Genomic DNA, 14,893 nt, shown 5'->3' on the forward strand with positions numbered 1-14,893 from the left:
AGTTCATCACAGCACAGAAACCGCTTTAGCGAAGGTTACAAATGATCTTCTTATGGCCTCTGACAGTGGACTCATCTCTGTGCTTGTCCTGCTAGGCCTTAGTGCAGCGTTCGATACTGTTGACCATAATATCCTATTAGAGCGATTAGAGCATGCTGTAGGTATTACAGGTACTGCACTCCAGTGGTTTGTATCATATCTATCTAATAGACTACAATTTGTTCATGTAAATGGAGAGTCCTCTTCACCCACTAAGGTCAATTATGGAGTTCCACAGGGTTCAGTGCTAGGACCAATTCTGTTTACATTATACATGCTTCCCCTAGGCAGTATCATTAGAAGACATAGCATACATTTTCACTGCTATGCAGATGACACCCAGCTCTATCTGTCCATGAAGCCAGATAACACACACCAATTAGTTAAAGTGCAGGAATGTCTTAAAGACATAAAGACCTGGATGGCCGCTAACTTTCTGCTTCTTAATTCAGATCAAACTGAGGTTATTGTACTCGGCCCTGAAAATCTTAGAAATATGGTATCTAACCAGATTCTTACTCTGGATGGCATTACCTTGGCCTCCAGTTATACTGTGAGGAACCTTGGAGTCATTTTTGACCAAGACATGTCCTTCAATGCACATATTAAACAAATATGTAAGACTGCTTTCTTTCATTTGTGCAACATCTCTAAAGTTAGAAATATCCTGTCTCTTAGTGACGCTGAAAAACTAGTTCATGCATTTGTTACTTCCAGGCTGGACTACTGTAATTCATTATTATCAGAATGTCCTAAAAACTCCCTGAAAAGCCTTCAGCTAATCCAAAATGCTGCAGCAAGAGTACTGACAGGGACTAGAAAGAGAGCAGATTTCTCCTGTTTTGGCTTCCCTTCATTGGCTTCCTGTTAAATCCAGAATTAAATTCAAAATTCTACTCCTCACATACAAGGTCTTAAATAATCAGGCCCCATCTTATCTTAATGACCTTGTAGTACCATATCACCCTATTAGAGCACTTCGCTCTCACACTGCAGGCTTACTTGTTGTTCCTAGAGTATTTAAAAGTAGAATGGGAGGCAGAGCCTTCAGTTTTCAGGCCCCTTTTCTGTGGAACCAGCTTCCAGTTTGGATTCGGGAGACAGACACTATCTCTACTTTCAAGATTAGGCTTAAAACGTTCCTTTTAGCTGAAGCATATAGTTAGGGCTGGACCAGGTGACCCTGAATCCTCCCTTAGTTATGCTGCAATAGACGTAGGCAGCCGGGGATTCCCATGATGCATTGAGTTTTTCCTTTCCAGTCACCTTTCTCACTCAGTATGTGTTAATAGACCTCTCTGCATTGAATCATATCTGTTATTAACCTCTGTCTCTCTTCCACAGCATGTCTTTCATCCTGTTTTCCTTCTCTCACCCCAACCAGTCGCAACAGATGGCCGCCCCTCCCTGAGCCTGGTTCTGCCAGAGGTTTCTTCCTGTTAAAAGGGAGTTTTTCCTTCCCACTGTCGCCAAAGCGCTTGCTCATAGGTGGTCATATGATTGTTGGGTTTTTCTCTGTATCTATGAAGCGCCTTGAGGCGACTTTTTTTGTGATTTGGTGCTATATAAATAAAATTGAATTGAAATTGAATTGTACTTCTGTGACATTTACAGTTGCTTAGTTAATTAAGTGACTTAATTACTCACTTTTATTTACTAATTGAATTACTAAATGAAGCTGGAATTGTGCATTCTGCAGTTTTTAATAGTGTGTTATTAGTTTTTAAAGAAACAATATGCATTTTATACTATATTGTAAAAAGTATAAGGTAAGTTGAATTTAAAATATAATTAATAAAGTGTTGACTTTTTTCATCAATTCTTGTAGATACACAGAGTCGAGACTGAGCCTGATGATCATACTGAATCAGATGACAGCGGCAGGAATCTCCAAGTTCAACTGCAGATTGCAGATGCAATTATATTAATGTAGATTAATATAAACTCTTCAAGGGTCAAAATCTGCACACACATCATTCTGCATAGTGAAGGTCAGACAATTTGTGCATTGATCTTGAGAAGTAAGACTCATTAATTAATAGTAATATAATTAGACAAATGTTGAAACTTTATATTTCGATACATTTTGTCAACAACAAAAGAAACCAAGCTGTGCAGGTACTGATAACTGAATCTAAAGACCTTCATTTTTGTCAAGATTTGCCTGATTTAACTGTTGTTACCCTTGCTTATAGCTCACCTTAATATGTATAAAAATGTGAAAAGTTTTTGATGTCTGTTAGAATGATTGTTTAATTGGCAAGGTTTGAACGAACAATTTTCAGAAGCCTCAAAATTCATCTGTTACTATTCCACGAATGATTGAAATAAAGTTCACCTCCATTTCAACATTGAATACGACTTTGGACATAAGAACTAAAAGGTGCTGTCCACGCATGTGTCCGCTAAGCCCCAGAAGGGTATAACCTGGGTCAAATGTGTTATTGTGTCTGACACACCTACAATATGAGGACTCGCAGAGTGACGTCACTGAAAGTGTGTTTAAAGTGTGTTAAGTTCCAAAACTGGCCAGTAGGCGGCGAAACTGAAAGTGAGCAAAAACGCTAAACACACTTAAACACACTTTTTCATAAAATTGTGATGTTTCAGGACTTTCGAGATTTTTGGTTTGGGAGCATGTTGGGAGCCTCTAGAACACTTTAGAAGGCTCAGAAAAATGAGGACCTCAAAAATGTCCTCATTTTGTGAGTGTGTTATCATAAAATTGTCCTAAGATGTCACGAAAACAAGTACACACACACACACACACACACACACACACACAGAAGTATAAAATAAAGACAGGGGCAAAGCTCAGCGCGAGTCTCTGAGACTGCCCTTGCTAGCAAGAACTTCTGTGTGTTTCTTTTCTCTGAGTCTTTACTGAAGAAGTGTTTTAGAATATTTTCCCTAACATTTACTTGGTCCTTCGTAGCCGGAGCAGAATATATCAGAACTGTTATCTGTGACTCTGTTCCAGGATCCAGCACTGATTCCTGACGCCGTGGGGGGCCGGCACCGAAGTCTGTGCACAGCCCTCTTAGACGAGGAGAGAGTCCCAGAGCGTGAATTCAAGTCTGGGCCGGTGACCAGGTCCACGGCGCTGGGATTTAGTCTGGTGATCCGAACCGTCAGTGGGACATCGGGGGTAAGAAACACTATTTGGTATATAAGACGGCCGCAAAGGTTTAAAGTAACGTGATAAATTAGGTTGGGTTCGCCGAAAGGAGCTGAATTAGACTTAGGTTTTAGAGGTAGCCGAAATTACTTCGTGACAAATTCAAATGAAAACACGTTGAGACAAAGAAATTAAAATAGGTTGGGTTCGCCGGAAAGAGTTGAATTAGACTTGAGTTTTAGAGGTAGCTGAAATTATCTCGTGACAAATTAAAAAAGGTTGGGTTCGCCAAAAAGAGCTGAATTAGACTTGAGTTTTAGAGGTAGCTGAAATTATCTCGTGACAAATTAGCGCGCAAATGTCTATGTGTGTGTATGTGTCTGGAAGTAAGTTGATTTTACAGCACAATACGCTGCTGAACTACTTCCATTTTTGTTTTCTTTGCTGAGGCTCACGTGCTGGTGACAAAGGAGAACGGTTGAGTTTCATCTCATAAAACTGATACCGCTTCACCGTTAGGGTGAAGTCGAAGGCCGTATCAGTAAACCACTCTGAAGTCAAGCGTGCCAGCGACGGCCCAGCAAAAATTTTTGAAAATGGGTGTGTGTCCCGAGCGTCCCTTCATTGGGTTTTGAAATCGCCCTGGGTGTGTGTCCCGAGCATCCCGCATCCCTTCATTGGGTTTTGTCGCGCGACTGGGTTAGCGTCCCACAACTGGGTTAGTGTTCCGAGCGGTCCGGTGCGAGTCCGGATTAGGCCTATTTTGTGTCATTGTTGTCGTCGTTGTTGTTGTTGTGTGAGTGTGTGCGGAGCAGAACACGTGGTCTGTGACACCGACTGTTGTTGTTATCATGGGTTTCTAAGCAACCAAGAGTGAGTCGGAGGGAGACAGACGTATGCTGGACTTTGCTCCTGGCAGCACAAAGTATTTAAATGAAAAAAAAAAAAAAGAGCGACGGCTCCTTAGCTGCGCGCGTTCACGCGAGCACGGTCGCGCGGCTTTCACGCAGACCTGAGCCGTGCGGTTAATCGCAGGCTTATAAATGGAAGAGATTCAAATGTCAGAAGTTTTCAGAAAATACACCAGCTTTGAAGAGCGTGTGGAGAAGGCCAGTCCACATCACTTAAGATATGCTCTGGTGAATGGCTTTCCCCCACCCCTTGCTGACACAAAATATTTATTCTTTAGCTTGCCCTGATCGACAACAGCCTGTGTGCCAGACCATAGATTTAATTGAGGTGGATAGTTGTTAAAAGTAATCTACATTAAGCTTAGGGTTGCTCAAATTTAGTACAATGGCATATGAGGTGAAGTGATATAGATAAATGTTTAAACTAATGAAGTGCATAGAGGCACTTGACCTGTGTGAAAGACTGTCGTCTTATTATGAGCCATTGTTGAGATATAGAGCACACCTGTGAAAACAACTAATATGCTGAACCCTGTATGAAACATCTAAAAGTACATGATGGAGAAGCTGAATTGAATATGAAAGTGCAAGACTTTGCCACTGTGGGCAAAGCATGCAACCACTTTTCTGAGCTGATGAGCAAGCTACACATCATCAGATCGAGAGCTGTCTGAGAACTCCTCGAAGAGAGGGAAACAGAACTATGATAACTATGATAACTGTGATAACTGGAGTGTGCAGCGTTTCCGTGAGAAGTTTTTCTGCATCTTGACTCATGTGTGTGGAGTGTTCATAGCATCAGCATTATGTTTTTGTTTATTTGTTTTGTTGGGTTGAAAATAATTAAATAAACTTGTGATCATATGTATGGATCACCATGGCACATATCATCAGCCATATGATTTATTTACGCAGATGAAAAAGTGAGTGTGAATGTGTCTGACGTCACAGTGTTTTTGTGCGCTGTGTAAAAGTAATTGCCTTTGATTGTGAGAGCGGTGATTCTGCAGGTCACCAGCTATTTAAAAAAAAAAAAGAGTGAAAAAGAGACAAAATTTACATTGTAGATTGTCATGATTCGGCCGTGTGGCAGGCAGGATGAGGACCCAAATTGCAAAACTCACACACACGGGGATGAACTCAAAAAACACAGCTTTATTGCTGGCCACGAGAAACAATACAAAACTAAACTGGGAAAAACTAACATAAAGCTCACCAAGGAACACAGGGGAATCACACACAGCATGAGGGAGAACGCGACGCCGAACAGAGGGAGACTCAGACAGAAATACACAGAGGGTAAACGAGGAAAGTGGGCACACACGGGGAACACAGGTGATACTGATAATCATAACGAGACAGGGCGGGGTGAACTGAACATGACATGTACAGGCACAGAGGTTCAGACAGGAGGAGAGAGAGCACGGGGAAAACACAGACATAACGGGCTGGGGAAACATGAAACAACCACAAAGGGAGACGAGGGCTCATAAATACATAGAGGGCACACAGGGGGGAGAGAGAGCACGGGGAGAACTTAGACATAAAGGGCAGGGGAAACATGGAATAAAACATAAGGAGAGACAAGGGCTCACAGATACACAGAGGGGCACACAGGGGGTAAAAGCCATGAAGGGAAAACACTTAGGGAACAACACAACAGGGCAACTCAGAAAACATGGTCTAAATAAGGAACGAAATACAAAAATACAAGGAACTAAGAATACTGGGCCCACATGGCCCAGGACCATGACATCACCCCCCCCTAAAGGGCTGGCTCCCGACAGCCCAAACCCGAAAAACAAAACAAAAACAGAAAACAACCCACCCAGGGCGGGAGGCGGGGGACCAGGACGGAGGGACCAGAACGGGAAACAAAACAAACAACAGAAAACACAGGAGCACATGACCATAGTCCAAATAAAGTTCAGGGGGCTGACCCAGAGCCCACAGGCACAAGAGTTCACGGGTCACACGGTCGGGGGGCCGACCAGGCGGGTGGCACAGGTGACAGAGCTGGTCCGTAGGCCGGCCGTGCGGAAGGCAATGGCGGCGGCGACGAAGGAGACGACGGAGCAGTTCAGGAGGCCGGCCGCGCGGAAGGCAGCGGCGGCGGCGAAGGAGACGACGGAGCAGTTCAGGAGGCCGGCCGCGCGGAAGGCAGCGGCGGCAGCGAGGGAGACGACGGAGCAGTTCAGGAGGCCGGCCGCGCGGAAGGCAGCGGCGGCTCTCCAGTGTCAGGCGTGCTGGCCATGGCCCGGTGGGCACAGGACCAGACGAAGCACAGGCTGAGGCTGGACCAGACGAAGCACAGGCTGAAGACTCAGAGGCTGGACCAGACGAAGCACAGGCTGAAGACTCTGAGGCTGGGCCAGACGAAGCACAGGCTGAAGACTCTGAGGCTGGGCCAGACGAAGCACAGGCTGAAGACTCTGAGGCTGGGCCAGACGAGGACGAAGACTCTGAGGCTGGGCCAGACGAGGACGAAGACTCTGAGGCTGAAGCCGGAGCCGGACCAGGCGGAGCAGGAGCAGCTGATGCAGAGGCCGGACCGGGCGAGGATGAAGGCTCTGAGGCTGCAGAGGATGAAGGCTCTGAGGCTGGAGCTGCAGCTGACGAAGCACAGGCTGGAGCTGCAGCTGACGAAGCACAGGCCGGAGCTGCAGCTGACGAAGCACAGGCCGGAGCTGGACCGGGAGGAGCAGAAGCCAAAGCTGGACCAGGCGTAGCAGAAGCAGAGGCTGGACCAGGCGTAGCAGAAGGTGGCTGGATGGGCTCCTCGGGCCCTCCAGCTAATGTGGCATGGTGCTGGACGGGCTCCTCGGGCCCTCCAGCTGAGACAGGAGGCTGAACGGGCCCCTCGGACCCTCCAGCTGAGACAGGAGGCTGAACGGGCCCCTCGGACCCTCCAGCTGAGACAGGAGGCTGAACGGGCCCCTCGGACCCTCCAGCTGACGTGGCATGAGGCTGGTGCGGTTCTCCTGAACCCCCAGCTGACGAGGAAGGTTGCTGAACGGGCCCCTCGGACCCTCCAGCAGAGACAGGAGGCTGAACGGGCCCCTCGGACCCTCCAGCGGAGACAGGAGGCTGAACGGGCCCCTCGGACCCTCCAGCTGACGAGGTAGATGGCGGCGTAGGAGCCGCGGAGTCCTGGATGAGCTCATCCGAGCTCCCAGCAGGAGCTGATGCAGAGCCAGAGAGATTTGAGACCCCTGGCTGAATGTTAAGCTGACCAGCGGACCGTACTGCTATCGGGGACTGGGCTACAGGAGCTACTGGGGCCTGCGCTACAGGCGGCACTGGAGCTACTGGGGCCTGCGCTACAGGCGGCACTGGAGCTACTGGAGACTGAACTGAGGGTGGCTGCGAGGGAGCTAACTGAACTGAGGGTGGCTGCGAGGGAGCTAACTGAACTGAGGGTGGCTGCGAGGGAGCTAACTGAACTGAGGGTGGCTGCGAGGGAGCTAACTGAACTGACCTGGGAGGAGAAACACGAGCAGGAAAAGGAGCAGGCTCAGAAAAAACTGTCCGAGAAATGGCAGGCTCAGGGTCGACAAAAATGGCTCTATCAAAAATGAACCCGCCGTCCACTTCATGTTTTGTAGTTTTAGCATTGTCCGGTTTATGGCGGCGGGCGCGCCGCCTCCTTCGAGCAGAGGAAGCTGGCGCGATGGGCGCTGATGGCGCCAACACAGAGGGTGACGTAGTGGTGAGTTCCCCGTCGTCCGCCCCCATCCTTGCCAGAAATGAGACAGGCGAAAAATAGCCTAAGCGGATCGGAGACGGCGAGCGGCTGGTAGGCTGTGCAGCAGGTGAGAGGTCCTCCTCCGGGATGAGCCAGGGTTTCCGCCGGAGCTCGTCCTCCCGATAAGCCCGTAACACCTGCTGCCGCTCTTCCTCGCCAAAGTCTATGGCTTCCGTTGTCTCCGTGCGCCACGCCGTGCGGCCAGACCGCGGTGAAGACGCAGAAGCCGGCGGGGTGCGGGCAGAAGGTGTGTCTGTGGCGAGCCTCACCGTTCCAACTCTGACCGCTACTGGCTCATGAGACAGCGGCGATGACACCCGTTCACGGGACGGAGGTGTGGGTGCTGAGGCGGCATTCAGGACCCTCTGGGCCAGCGCACGGGCACGAAGCTCCTCCTTAAGGGGGCCCAGGGAGTCAAACGCCTCGACGAGGTGGGGGAGCTGTCGCAACCGTGGCTCCCGCAACAAAACGGCGTCCACAGCCGCCAATCCTGTGGAAACCACACTTGGATCCGCGCATCCGATGATGCGATCCATAATGCGGCAGAGCCGGTTCAGCTCCTCCCCTACCTCCTCTGAAATGTCCGCTGAGTCCGACATGGTCGCGTCGTCCTGGAGGTCCGCGGAGGGGTTGTGAACTGCTGGGTCCATATCGTGGTTGCGTTCTTCTGTCATGATTCGGCCGTGTGGCAGGCAGGATGAGGACCCAAATTGCAAAACTCACACACACGGGGATGAACTCAAAAAACACAGCTTTATTGCTGGCCACGAGAAACAATACAAAACTAAACTGGGAAAAACTAACATAAAGCTCACCAAGGAACACAGGGGAATCACACACAGCATGAGGGAGAACGCGACGCCGAACAGAGGGAGACTCAGACAGAAATACACAGAGGGTAAACGAGGAAAGTGGGCACACACGGGGAACACAGGTGATACTGATAATCATAACGAGACAGGGCGGGGTGAACTGAACATGACATGTACAGGCACAGAGGTTCAGACAGGAGGAGAGAGAGCACGGGGAAAACACAGACATAACGGGCTGGGGAAACATGAAACAACCACAAAGGGAGACGAGGGCTCATAAATACATAGAGGGCACACAGGGGGGAGAGAGAGCACGGGGAGAACTTAGACATAAAGGGCAGGGGAAACATGGAATAAAACATAAGGAGAGACAAGGGCTCACAGATACACAGAGGGGCACACAGGGGGTAAAAGCCATGAAGGGAAAACACTTAGGGAACAACACAACAGGGCAACTCAGAAAACATGGTCTAAATAAGGAACGAAATACAAAAATACAAGGAACTAAGAATACTGGGCCCACATGGCCCAGGACCATGACAGTAGATGAAAAATAATCATAGGAAAAAGGTTTTGTGTTGATCAGCCAAGAACAACTACAATCTCATTTTCTGCTTTTAAGAAAGGACTGTTCACAAAAACACAGAAAGAGAGAGAGAGAGAGAGAGAGAGAGAGAGAGATGTGTATTGATTAAGCAGTGATGATAATAATGAACATGTCTTAGTTTGTCACTTTCAGGTGCAAAGCAGACCTGAATCAATTTTCCACATGCAGCGGTCGGAAGAAAGTTATAGTTTAACATCATTGGAAACATGCAGGCCAAGTTTCTGGCTGACTTATTTACAGCACCATGTGTCTCTCAACCTCACAAGCAGCTCTCACTCCTCCCTGAAGACAAGGAATGCAGCTCCAAAGACCAATAACATGGCAGATAAAGAGACAGCAGCAAGTCCTGAACAAAGAGACCCAGCAGGCAGCAGCAATGTGGACAAACAGCATCAGAGAAGAAGAGCAAACCCATCATCCTGCCTGATCGGATGAATGGCACTGTGAAGCTGCAACTTCACTATGCATGTGAAGAAAACTTTTGAGGAGAACTGAGGAGACTGTTGGAGTTTGACATTTGCCACCTTTGGAGAAGATGGCAAGAAGAGACAGTGACAGGACAAAGCTAAGGAGAACTGCCGGCTATTGGACTGTTGAAGTGGGAGAGGACAACAGAGTGAGAGGACACAGAGTGAGTAAGTAGAACACAGAGGAGTGCTGGTGTTAAATGTGGGAAATCAAAATTTGGGTTAGTAAACCTGGGAAAAACAAAACTGACTGCTTAAGTTTGAAAATTGAGAAGGAGTCTGAAACACTGCAAAAAAGAAACATATACAAAATCACACACACAAGCAGAACGTGCCTTAACCCTACTAACACTTCCAAACACAAGAGAGCTTATGAAGATTAGACAACATTTTAAGCATGTGAGTCTGTTTATCATCTTGTCCAAATCACTTAGTGTGATGCAAAGACCAGTGGACTCATAGCACATTAGTTAAGAAATGATCAAATAATAGCAGAGAAGTGTGTAGGAAAGGCAGCTTTAAGAACATGCCCTGCTGGAGATGCAGCTCCACAGACATGCATTAAACCTGCCTAATAACACAAACACACATGCAATGAAAATTTATCTCTCATCAGTGTTAAAATAGTGTCAATTTAGCAGACACTTGTTATCAAATACTGAATTTATCCAATGCAACAAATTGACTCTCTAGGTTGCAGGACAACAGTTTTAACTTTTGTGGGAAAAAAGATTCTGGTTTGACCAACCAGTGATCAGACAATAAATTTAGTTGTTAATATAGTAAATTGGGAGATGCTTTCTGCTTGATTGATGCAGCACAAGTAATTTACTGTATGAGGGAAATTCTATTTTTGTGATAACATTTTGAACATGCATTTCTGTTGTCCTGTCAACTTAGTGGGTTAATAGCTGATATGCAAATTAGTTGATCGTTCTTAGATTAATGAAAGGTGATTGAATTCTCTCCGGGTACTCCGGCTTCCTCCCACCGTCCAAAGACATGCAGCTTGTGGGGATAGGTTAATTGGATTGTCACTAGGTATGAATGTGAGCGCGAATGGTTGTCTGTCCCTGTGTGTTGGCCCTGCGACAGACTGGCGACCTGTCCAGGGTGTACCCTGCCTCTCGCCCTATGACAGCTGGGATGGGCTCCAGCACCCCCCGCGACCCTGAAAAGGATAAGCGGAAGCGAATGGATGGATGGATGGATTGAATTCTAGCACGAGTGAATGAGATGTGTTGGAGTTTGTTAGAGTGGAGACTCTAAAACACTGAGTTTCCTGTTTTGATGTGCGAGTGAATCCTGTACTTAGATACACAACTCTGAATACATAAGAACAAACTTCTTTTGTGAAGTGCATGACAACATGTCACATGTTTTATGATGACGGGAAAAAAGAAAAATTGAATAAAATAGATCTGTGGCCTAAATGAGTGAAAAGCACAGACCTGGGGATTAAACTCATAGCTAATAGGACATTAGGATTGTATTGTGCAGCTGATGGTTGGTTTGGAGTGAATCTAGCTGATTTCTTTTGTTGTGAAATTGAGCCTGCCAATTAGTATGATGGTATGATAAACCATGCTAATGGTATGATTTACCCTCCTGAGATGAGGAGCTTGTGTCATGACTTAACAAGGCCTTTTTATTTTGATACTTTCACAGTGCACTGAAAGTTTTGTTTGATAATTTCTGTTATTTTTCATTTTTCATTTTTTTTCAACAGGCACTGATTTCTGTTTGTCAATTTCTTTTCTTTAAGCAGATCCACACGTCAGGAATTAAAAGTGCTATACGACATTTTGAGAAAACCGTTACAAGTGAGTTTCTCCACATTAAAATGGGCTCTGGAGAACGCCACTTATTTGGGACTTATTTGGGACAAAAAGGATTCAGCGAGGAAATCCGATCTAAAAGTTCTTCTTTTTCTTTTGAAATGACGTCATTTTGCTGAAAGTGGAAACTAAATGCGATGATGGTTTCCACTATCAGCAAAGAAAGAATGAATGAATGAATGAATGAATGAATGAAAAAAAAAAAAAAACTGACTGACTGGTAAAAGCTGACAAGACTTGACCACGACTCAAGGTTAACCTCCACCTAGACAGGACAAAGGGTGGATGAATTTATGTGTTTCCTGTTACAGGAGCAGAAAGATGATAGCAACATTCGAGGTTGCATGATGGTTTAACCTTTGAAATGCCATTTTCTGTGTCTGTGCATCTACCAGGGGTGTTATTCACTACCTAGTGTTGCTTACAGAGGTAACGGTGACAAAGTATGCATACGCCTGCGCAGCGCTAACATTTGCATTTTCTTCTCTACAGCATTGCAGTTTTTCATGTGTTTGATCATGTGATTTATAAGAGGATTAGTTAATGTTTTTCTACTACAGGATTTCTGGGTTTATGTGTGACGGAAACTGTGTTTACAGGTTATGAGTTGGTGATGCTTTTACACTGTGTTTTTGGGAAAATGTGAAGGTTACTTTGATGATGTGAATGACATTCTTTCCACAGCTATGGATGGCTAACTTTATGGTCTTTTTATGGCACCTCTGGAACCTGTCGACCTGCGTTTGACCTGTGTCTGACCACCGTCTGACCACAGTCAATGTGTATTGCTAATGTTTGTTTTTCTAAGAATGCTTATTATTCTTATGATATAATTGTTTATAAGTGTGAAGTTTGATTTCACTTCCAGATCTTGTTTTCCAGGCCATGATGGTGTGTATGCAGGCTCCTGGGGGAGCCAGTCTTTAAGCAAATTTAATATGCAAAACACACTAACATTTTTATTGCAGGATTATAGGTCCAGGGTGGTGCTGCTCCAGAGGAGGAGATGCCCTGATGTTACCTGGGATATGATCTAGCTAATCTTTTTCTTTAAGACAGGAATCTGATTTTGATGAGTTGACTCATGGGAGCTTCCATGTGTCAAGATGAGGAATCCAGGATTAATATGAAACAATGAATTAACATTAAATTTTGGAATTAACATTAAATTTTGTTTTATATGATTTTTGCAGCGATTTGTGTGATTAACAGCTCATTCAACGGGTATTAAACCTATGCAAGTGGTGCATCCATGTTCAGATGAGGCTTTGATGGCCTATAAGTGAAGTTCACTGAACTAAAGAATGTGGTTTGATGATTGTTGACATGCTCTCCAAATAGAAGTTTTTCCTCCTAGCAAGGAAATACAGGTGCAGCAGTAATCTCCTGAAAAATCTTCAGAGGCCCAGTGAGAAGCGAGAACCATTCCAGGCATAACTGACAGCCCAGGCAGTGGTTGAGGTCAAAGGTCGAGCTGGTTGGGGCCCATCATGAGATCAGACTTCGGAGCCACAGCAAGGACCATGAAACTGCGTTGGAATGAGAGCTGTGCCACGGGGGTTTCCAGAGGCCAACAGAGGAGATTGTGGACAACAGATAGGCACCTGAAGGATGAGGGGAGCGTGCCAGCTCCATCGACAGCGCAGAGGGAGTCTAAGGATGGCATCATGATTCTGGGAAAGCACAGGAACCAGAAGCTATGGTGGTGATGACAGCAGTTTCCTATGAACATCACCTAATGCTGTGCCACTATACTGTGCATACGATGGCACACTGAAGACTGCTGGGATCATAACAGCAGTAAGATAACTGGACCCAGCACCCTTTCCACAAAGGGGTTTTTCTGCAGAGGATGGACAGTAGAAGAGTCATAAGTATTCCTACCGCAGGATGAAGGCCTGAAGTGAGGTGATGGGGGTTGATGGAGGCCAATTCAAGTGCTTCTGACCATTTCAACTGCCTGCAAAATAGCGGAGAGACCCTCCTGGATACATCAGAGCCACTGCAAAAAGGTTGAGGTCCCAGGAAACCACGACACCCCCAAGACAGCACAGTAGAGAAATCTCACGCTTGGTTGTTTCAGTGGTGAGGGGGGAGTGCTGATTGATCCCCCGTAGGGTAAGCTCGCACTTCAACCTCCAGCCTCTGATCAACTCTAGGGCAACCAAGTGCGAGGCGTGACGGACCTGTGTGCAACCATGGGAAGGTGGACCCTCTTGGTTACCTTGACTACAACGCTCACTTTTACAGGACCCCAGCTGACGCAAACAACAGCTGAACCAGGAGAAAGGCAGAAAAGACTGACACACGACAACTCTCACCTAAGAGACATGACACAAGATCACATTCATCCGTGGATGAATAATGCCTGGTACCGTTATATCCACGACAGAACAAAGGCAGAATCAGCAAATACAGACTGTTATGTCTGTTCTCATATGCCCAGCACGTCGACACACCCCACATTATATGGCGAATATATGAACAACACTCAAGCAAAGTGTGCAGCTAGCTTTGCTGGCATTGGATTCCAACACAGCCGAATCACCATCGACGATAAAATCTCACACCCCTCACTTAATAATTGGAACATGTGATCAACTTTTTTGGATCGACCTCAATGTGACAAATCGGAACATCTCTATCCATTTCCCAGTGTTCCTGGACAAAGTGCCCGGAAAAAACCACTCCATGTGTTACCAGCAAGAGAAAGGTAACAGACTCCTTGGAGACACCACAAATTGTGTCCAAACTGCAAGCCACGGAGAGGGCGCACCTGTGAATATGAGTGGGCCCTCTAACGGCACGTACTGGGTGCAAGGAATGGCCTGGTTATGTGGACAACGGGCATATTTCATACTGCCCCCAGACTGGACAGGAACATGTGCTCCTATATTCCTGTCAGACCACACTTTCAGGATGTCTGCGGTGAACACCAGTGCTGAAGTGCAGTGTAGTGCTGAAGAGAAACCTAGGGTTGTTCTCATTTTCGCTTTCTAAATCTGTGATCCTCAATTTCCTCTCCAGCTTACGAGTTATCTGCTTTAAGCTACATGTTTGAGAGTTATACCAGGGAGTTAAGTACTTCTGTTTTGAAGCTCTTTTTTTCACAGGAGCTACAGTATCCAGTGTCATATGTAGTAAGGAGGTAAAATTATAAACAAGTTAATCGACCTCTGGTGGAGTAGTGTTCAGGTAGCTGCTCTGCTCTTTGTTGGTACAAAGCATTGAAGATGATAACAGTGGGTGAATTATATTCTTAAACTCAGTTACAGCACTTTCAGAAAGACATATGAAGACATTCACTGTGATGAAATCTCCCCACTGCTGTGTAATCATTTATTGTATATTAAACT

At 46.2% G+C, this 14,893-nt stretch overlaps 1 pseudogene; it reads left to right on the plus strand.

The window, feature by feature from the left end:
* The first annotated feature begins 13,735 nt into the window (after positions 1-13,735).
* Positions 13,736-14,482, plus strand: LOC147331950 (uncharacterized; annotated as a pseudogene).
* Positions 14,483-14,893: the final 411 nt, after the last annotated feature.

Source organism: Aulonocara sp. 'chitande type north' Nkhata Bay, linkage group LG4 (genome assembly GCF_057382095.1).
Source record: "Aulonocara sp. 'chitande type north' Nkhata Bay isolate Kocher_YH1m ecotype deep benthic linkage group LG4, A_spYH_male_GT1.1, whole genome shotgun sequence".
Taxonomy (NCBI): domain Eukaryota; kingdom Metazoa; phylum Chordata; class Actinopteri; order Cichliformes; family Cichlidae; genus Aulonocara; species Aulonocara sp. 'chitande type north' Nkhata Bay.